Source organism: Diuraphis noxia, unplaced genomic scaffold (assembly GCF_037042655.1).
Source record: "Diuraphis noxia isolate RWA-SAM2 unplaced genomic scaffold, SU_Dnox_SAM2 contig0005, whole genome shotgun sequence".
NCBI classification, from domain to species: Eukaryota; Metazoa; Arthropoda; class Insecta; order Hemiptera; family Aphididae; genus Diuraphis; species Diuraphis noxia.
The window spans coordinates 52514486-52522116 of NW_028301715.1; the positions used below are offsets into that span (position 1 = coordinate 52514486).

General features: G+C 24.7%; 1 long non-coding RNA gene across 1 annotated transcript; it reads left to right on the plus strand.

Moving 5' to 3' along the window:
• Positions 1 to 2788: 2788 nt before the first annotated feature.
• On the plus strand, positions 2789 to 6927 carry LOC149055487 (uncharacterized). Its single transcript, XR_016192135.1, has 2 exons — positions 2789 to 2903; positions 3583 to 6927. It is a non-coding gene; the product is annotated as an uncharacterized LOC149055487 (long non-coding RNA).
• The last annotated feature ends 704 nt before the right edge of the window (positions 6928 to 7631 follow it).

Consider the following 7631-nt stretch of genomic DNA (forward strand, 5'->3'; position numbering starts at 1 on the left):
AGGTCGTAAAAAATGTTTGAAATACAGGTGATGAATCCGCTAAATATCGTCTTAAGTCATTTCTATTAAACTAATCATACTTTTTATATTTTTGACGTTAAGTTCACATTATTTTACATCTAAAACACGTATTTACAATACATTTGGGTGAATACAAAAAATAGAAAAAAAATTTGGGAAAAAATTGGGTAAAAAATGGTGATAATTCCGCTAAATATCGTTTAAAGTCATTTGTATTGAACTAATCATACTTTTTATATTTTTATCGTTAAGTTCACATTATTTTACATCTAAAACACGTCTTTACAATACATTTGGGTGAATATAAAAGGTCGTAAAAAAATTTTGAAATACAGGTGATGAATCCGCTAAATATCGTCTTAAGTCATTTCTATTAAACTAATCATACTTTTTATATTTTTAACGTTAAGTTCACATTATTTTACATCTAAAACACGTCTTTACAATACATTTGGGTGAATATAAAAGGTCGTAAAAAAATTTTGAAATACAGGTGATGAATCCGCTAAATATCGTCTTAAGTCATTTCTATTAAACTAATCATACTTTTTATATTTTTAACGTTAAGTTCACATTATTTTACATCTAAAACACGTCTTTACAATACATTTGGGTGAATATATAAGGTCGTAAAAAAATTTTGAAATACAGGTGATGAATCCGCTAAATATCGTCTTAAGTCATTTTATTAAACTAATCATACTTTTTATATTTTTAACGTTAAGTTCACATTATTTTACATCTAAAACACGTATTTACAATACATTTGGGTGAATACAAAAAATAGAAAAAAAATTTGGGAAAAAAATGGTGATAATTCGGCTAAATATCGTTTAAAGTCATTTGTATTGAACTAATCATACTTTTTATATTTTTATCGTTAAGTTTACATTATTTTACATCTAAAACACGTATTTACAATACATTTGGGTGAATACAAAAAATAGAAAAAAAATTTGGGAAAAAATTGGGTAAAAAATGGTGATAATTCCGCTAAATATCGTTTAAAGTCATTTGTATTGAACTAATCATACTTTTTATATTTTTATCGTTAAGTTCACATTATTTTACATCTAAAACACGTATTTACAATACATTTGGGTGAATACAAAAAATAGAAAAAAAATTAGGGAAAAAATTTGGTAAAAAATGGTGATAATTTCGCTAAATATCGATTAAAGTCATTTGTATTGAACTAATCATACTTTTTATATTTTTAACGTTAAGTTCACATTATTTTACATCTAAAACACGTATTTACAATACATTTGGGTGAATATAAAAGGTCGTAAAAAATGTTTGAAATACAGGTGATGAATCCGCTAAATATCGTCTTAAGTCATTTCTATTAAACTAATCATACTTTTTATATTTTTGACGTTAAGTTCACATTATTTTACATCTAAAACACGTATTTACAATACATTTGGGTGAATACAAAAAATAGAAAAAAAATTTGGGAAAAAATTGGGTAAAAAATGGTGATAATTCCGCTAAATATCGTTTAAAGTCATTTGTATTGAACTAATCATACTTTTTATATTTTTATCGTTAAGTTCACATTATTTTACATCTAAAACACGTCTTTACAATACATTTGGGTGAATATAAAAGGTCGTAAAAAAATTTTGAAATACAGGTGATGAATCCGCTAAATATCGTCTTAAGTCATTTCTATTAAACTAATCATACTTTTTATATTTTTAACGTTAAGTTCACATTATTTTACATCTAAAACACGTCTTTACAATACATTTGGGTGAATATAAAAGGTCGTAAAAAAATTTTGAAATACAGGTGATGAATCCGCTAAATATCGTCTTAAGTCATTTCTATTAAACTAATCATACTTTTTATATTTTTAACGTTAAGTTCACATTATTTTACATCTAAAACACGTCTTTACAATACATTTGGGTGAATATACAGGGTGTTCCAAATTTCATGTGACAGCAGATTTCAGCATGATATATTTAAATTAGGGGAAAATGACCTATGTAAAAACTGTTTTGAATCATATAATCTAAATTAATTTGATATTAAATATTTTTTTATATTAATTAGGAGGGGAGGTTTGAGGGTCAACTTTTAAAATTCAAATGGGAACCTATATTTTTGAAATATGATTCGTGCACGGTTTAATTTTTAATGAATTTTGACGGTTCATTTACATTTATGTGATAATAATTGGAGGAGCTATCGACATCTGAATATTGGTGTTAATTTATAAAATGTCAAAAGTGAATAATACTAAAAGTGCTTCCGTTGTACGACCTTAATAATCCGGGTATCGAATTATCAATTTATTACAGTATACAGTAGTCAGTTCAAAGTACAGTATACCGTTTGATATTATAACTAGGTATCATATAATTTTATCAATGATATTATGATATTATATTTTATAACCTTAAAATTATTTGATGTTTACCAATCAAAATACATAAATATTAAATGCATAAATCATAGGCATCATATAAATATAATATAATAATATACAATTTATAATAATATGTCTATGTACTAAAATACTAAATAGCCGTATTAACATAGAACAACATAGAAGCTAAACTTGATCAGCTGATCGGGTTTACTTTACGTTTACCTATTATGATCTAAAGCCTGAACCTAGGAAACGAGCCCGTAAACCAACATGATGTTAGATCCTTGTTTACCCATATTCAGGAAACGTTTACTGTATCATTGGCGGGGTATTAATTTGATGGGCGACATGTGATAACAACTGAAAAACGTGTAATGTTTACTTTGTTAGGTAGTGGAAACTGGAAATTGTCCAGTAATTTTCCAGTCTCCTCAAAATGTCCTCTAATCGTGAGAAAATCATCCGAGAAGTTTGATTTCCGTCTGGAAATCGTTGTCTAGTAAGTAGTTGATAGTTAAATAGACAATAGCTATAATTAAAGTAATTAACTAGTAACTACTCTATGAGTTACTTATAAATGAATTGTTATTATTATTGTAAATTTGAATACATTATTACATTTATGCATACAATTTCTACATATACATGTATTACTAAAGACCAGATTTTTGTGCACAAAACACCTAAAAATCAATTAAAATTCTGAATTGTGCAAAATTCATGTGGTATTTCTAATTAGGAAACATTAATTTCCCAGCTTTTATTTCATATTACATTATTACCTATGCATAAATTTGTGTTTAGTAGCCAGTAGGTATCTATAATATGTACAAATCCATACCTATAAAATATAATCTAATTTACAACATTTTGTTAAAATTAACCATCATGGGAATGAACTGTACTATAATGATTAATAAAAAAAAACTGTCATTGTAGTATTTGTATATCATGGTCGTCAGTCGTCACATCTTCATTGTTCAAAATAAAACTTAAAATTAATTTACATGGGTAAAAATTATTTCTATACAATTTTAAATTTGGAATTACACAATAACAAATTGTAATTCGCACAAGAATCTAATCTTTATTTATAAATTAAAAACGAATTTATAGTAATTTAAATGCTTTTTTTTTACAAAAGTTGTGAAAACTTATATTATGTTTCAATCATTTAGATAGAATATTGAAGAAATTGTTGGAATAAAGGAATATCGCTGTTATATTCAGTCCAATCATATTGGATTACATATTACAATAAATTCTAAACAGTCACAACTGCAACAACATTTTATTCCAATTATGATTATAGAAGTATGTATGAAGTTAATACTATGTATGATTAAATAAATAAAATGGACTCATTAAATTATTTATTGTGTACTAAACCAAATAATTTCTTGTATATTATTGCATTAGGTGTTCAAATATGTATACATTTAGGTATAATAATTTGCATGAATATAATAATATACATCCTAGGTATAGTATGTAGTATTGTTATAGTCATAGTGATACTCAGTGATAGTACCTATCTTTGATATACTAATCTATACAAGCTCCAAGGTTAGGTCTATAAATTGTGTGCTACTTCTATGATAATTGATAACGCTTGTCACTTATTACTTTATAATTTTTTATTTGACAGAAAAATGCTTTAAACTTAAAAGTTAAATTAAATATAAATTAAAATACATAATATCTAAATATTTCATTATTTCAATCTGGTTGATATTATTTTCGTCAACTGGTTGTTATCGTCTGAAAATGTTTGCATTTATTTTAAAATGACATCAGAAGACTAAGAACTCTATTTACTCTAAGAAGGTAGTTGTTTATATCATAGAAAAATTATATTTGTATTCATCACCATCATTAGTTAAAATTTGAGGATATGTATAGTTTGATTATTTATCAATTTGTAAATGCCTTTAAAGTCGTATTTAATTATGTTAGTATAACAATTTACGTACGCAAGATAGATATCTAAGAATAACATAATATAGAATGCTTAATCCAGTTTTATATTCTGAGTGGTAATGTTAATACATTTACTTATCTATTATCAATACATTACACCATATACAGTGTTATATTAAGGGGCACAATTCAGTATATTTCAGCACCTAAATATCTATACATATAATACTAATGTATTTAATATTATTTTACTTCAATTCCTGACTCATGACTTAACTTAATTTTTATTTAGCCCATTGATTTAAATTAAAACTGTTTTATTGGATATGATCCATTTTCTTCAAACAGTTTAGGAAAAAAGTTTACTTTTTTAAGAATTAATTCTAAGAATTAAAACATTTTTAAATTCTTGAAATGTAGACAAGTTGAACCATTTTGAATAAGACATTTTTAAATTTCATAGTCGTCATTATTCTCAATAAAATTATTCTTCAATTAATCTAAAAGTCATTATTCATTATTGTACCTATCTAGGATTTCAAATTAGCTTTTTTATCACAACTCTAAGTGTAATCTTAATTTCCTAAGTTTTCTAATGTGACATCATTGTTTTTATTAAATCATATTCTCCATAATGATATCATAATGAAAAGTGGACAAATCAGAATATTTTAGATACTTATATCTAGATTTGCTATTTTGCTAATAATTATTTTCTACTAATTTGTTTAAACATTGATCGCATTAATTAATAGTGTATACCAATACCTTAAGAAGATGATTGACCTCATTTAAACCTCTGGCGTGGACCAAAATTCCGCAAGTAAAATGGCAGTCATAATTATATTGTATTGAGAGTATACACTTGTTGAAAGTAAAAGTATGCGAGTGTTTTAAACAAATAGTTGGTACCTATATTGATATAACTTTTTAACAACTTTTACCTATGTTTTACCTTGCATATCTTGCATATTCCTTGCTAATTTGAATATACTAAAATGTACTAAATGGTTCAACAATTATTTGTCTTTATATCCTTTCTTATGAAAATTGTACACATTTCAAATTTATATTTATTTAGTAAAATTAAATTAAAAGTTTTAAAATTGCCCTAAATCCAGACTGAAAATGCTTCTAAAAAAATGTTCAATCCCGGTCTAAAACCAGTAAAACCTAACCTCATTCACCACTCAGAATACATATATTATGATTTTACTGGTGCAATTGACATATTTAAAATACTTGATAATTATGTTTGATGTCATGATTAGGACTTTGATGTTGTTATAATTAATTAATAAGGTTATAAGGTTTCTACTTATTAGAGCAAAAAAAATTTCATAAAAATGTAGTTTAAAAATTCAAATTGCTTACACAAATGTGATATACATATTTTACTAATGTTGTGTAAATATTGTGTAACTTACATGTGATGATCCAAGCTGCAGATGTTAAACCCTCCTATGGCCTATCATTTTTTTTTCTTGCTCAAGCCATTGGAGCAATAGGTACAATTATTTTTAAAAAAAAAAGGAAAAATTGATAATACATTAATAATAATTAAATACATTTTTAATAAATTCAGTCAAAATTGTCTTGTTCTAGACTTCTAGAGTATACATATTTGCTCATATTTTTATGCGTATATGTTTGTGTTTAAAGCTTTTAAGTCTCTAAGTCTAGCCATAACCTTTAGTCTTTAATAAATGAATTATTAATTTTAATAAAATTAATGTAACAACATCCAAGCCCTAGTTATTATAATTTAATATTAGATTGATCATATCTTAATGTTGTGAAAAGGTGATGTTTTTTCAAAATCTGTTTGATTTTATATGCATCATTCAACATTATGTTGAACGCGAGGTTTAATCATACAAGTTTTTGAAATTAATGTTGTCATTTTGCAGCGTTTAGAAATGATATACATATTTAATATTAAGTTGATTCAAACATAATATGAAAGTATAGGTATGTAAGTATGTTATTAGTCTTACCAAGGCTCGGAACTTAAAGCATTTGCATATTTGTTTAGAAAGTGCATATTGAAAATCTGATTCGATACAAATTTGATTCATAGTAAGTATACATATTACAAATACAAAAATGTTTGTTGCATAATTTTGAATATTTCGTGATTTTTTGTACAAATTCGCATATTTTAGGTATAAGAACATTAATTATATACAATAATTAATAATATTAATTATATGCATATAAGTAATATCATAGAATTAACGTGAATAATTTTTTTTTTTAGAAATTTATACTTTTATATTGTTTGACAAAATAAATTAATTCATCAACGGCTATTACCATTGCTCCCAAAAATAATATTATAATCTTTATATCTACTACTGAGAACTTGTAAAGCTGACCGCTGACCGGCCCGTATTTATTTTTATTCAAATTTACCACTGGATTAATATTTTGTACCATGATATAAATAAATTGTATAATCGTAGGTAATTAAATACATAAGCGTGCGGTGTTAATTTTTTTTAAATTTCTTCTAATTTTTTTTTCAGACACCTACCTAATTTAAATTTTTAAATTTTGTATGTAAAATGTATTTTATTCAATAAATTGCATATTTTCCAAATTTTTACTGCATATTTTTAAGTTCCTAGCCTTGGTTATTATTTATTATTTAAATTTATAAAATATGAATAGGCACCTACATTAGTCAAAAATACAGGTAGGTACCTAACCTATTTGTATACATTTTAAATAATTGTATGCAGTATAATAACATTTATACAACAATTTGGTATAATTAGCTATTGCTTATTTGTCAACTGAATGATATTTATTTCTAATTTTATATTATAAATAATAAATATTATGTAAAATTATTGAGGACACAAAACCCGTTCCATAGCATTGATTATAAATAAAACAATATCCAATATACATAATATGTAGACGGTACCTATATTATTATCTAATGCCTTGTTTTATTTTTATTTTTATTATCAATAGAATCATGTGACTTGACCTATGTAATATAAAATGAAATTAAGATAACAAATACACGTTTTCTTATTGGTAAATTGGTAGTTAGATAGCGTACAGATTATAAAGGTTGTAGGTACAACAATGCATCGGCGTATAACAGAAGCACAAAGTATATTATTATTATTATTCATTGATGGCATTTTTACAAATTAAATACAAAATTCGAATGTAAATAGCTTCTTTAATTATCAACCAATAATTATGAATGATACGTCAAAATTCATTAAAAAAAAATCCTATATGAATCATATTTCAAAAATATAGATTCCCATTTGAATTTTAAAAGTTA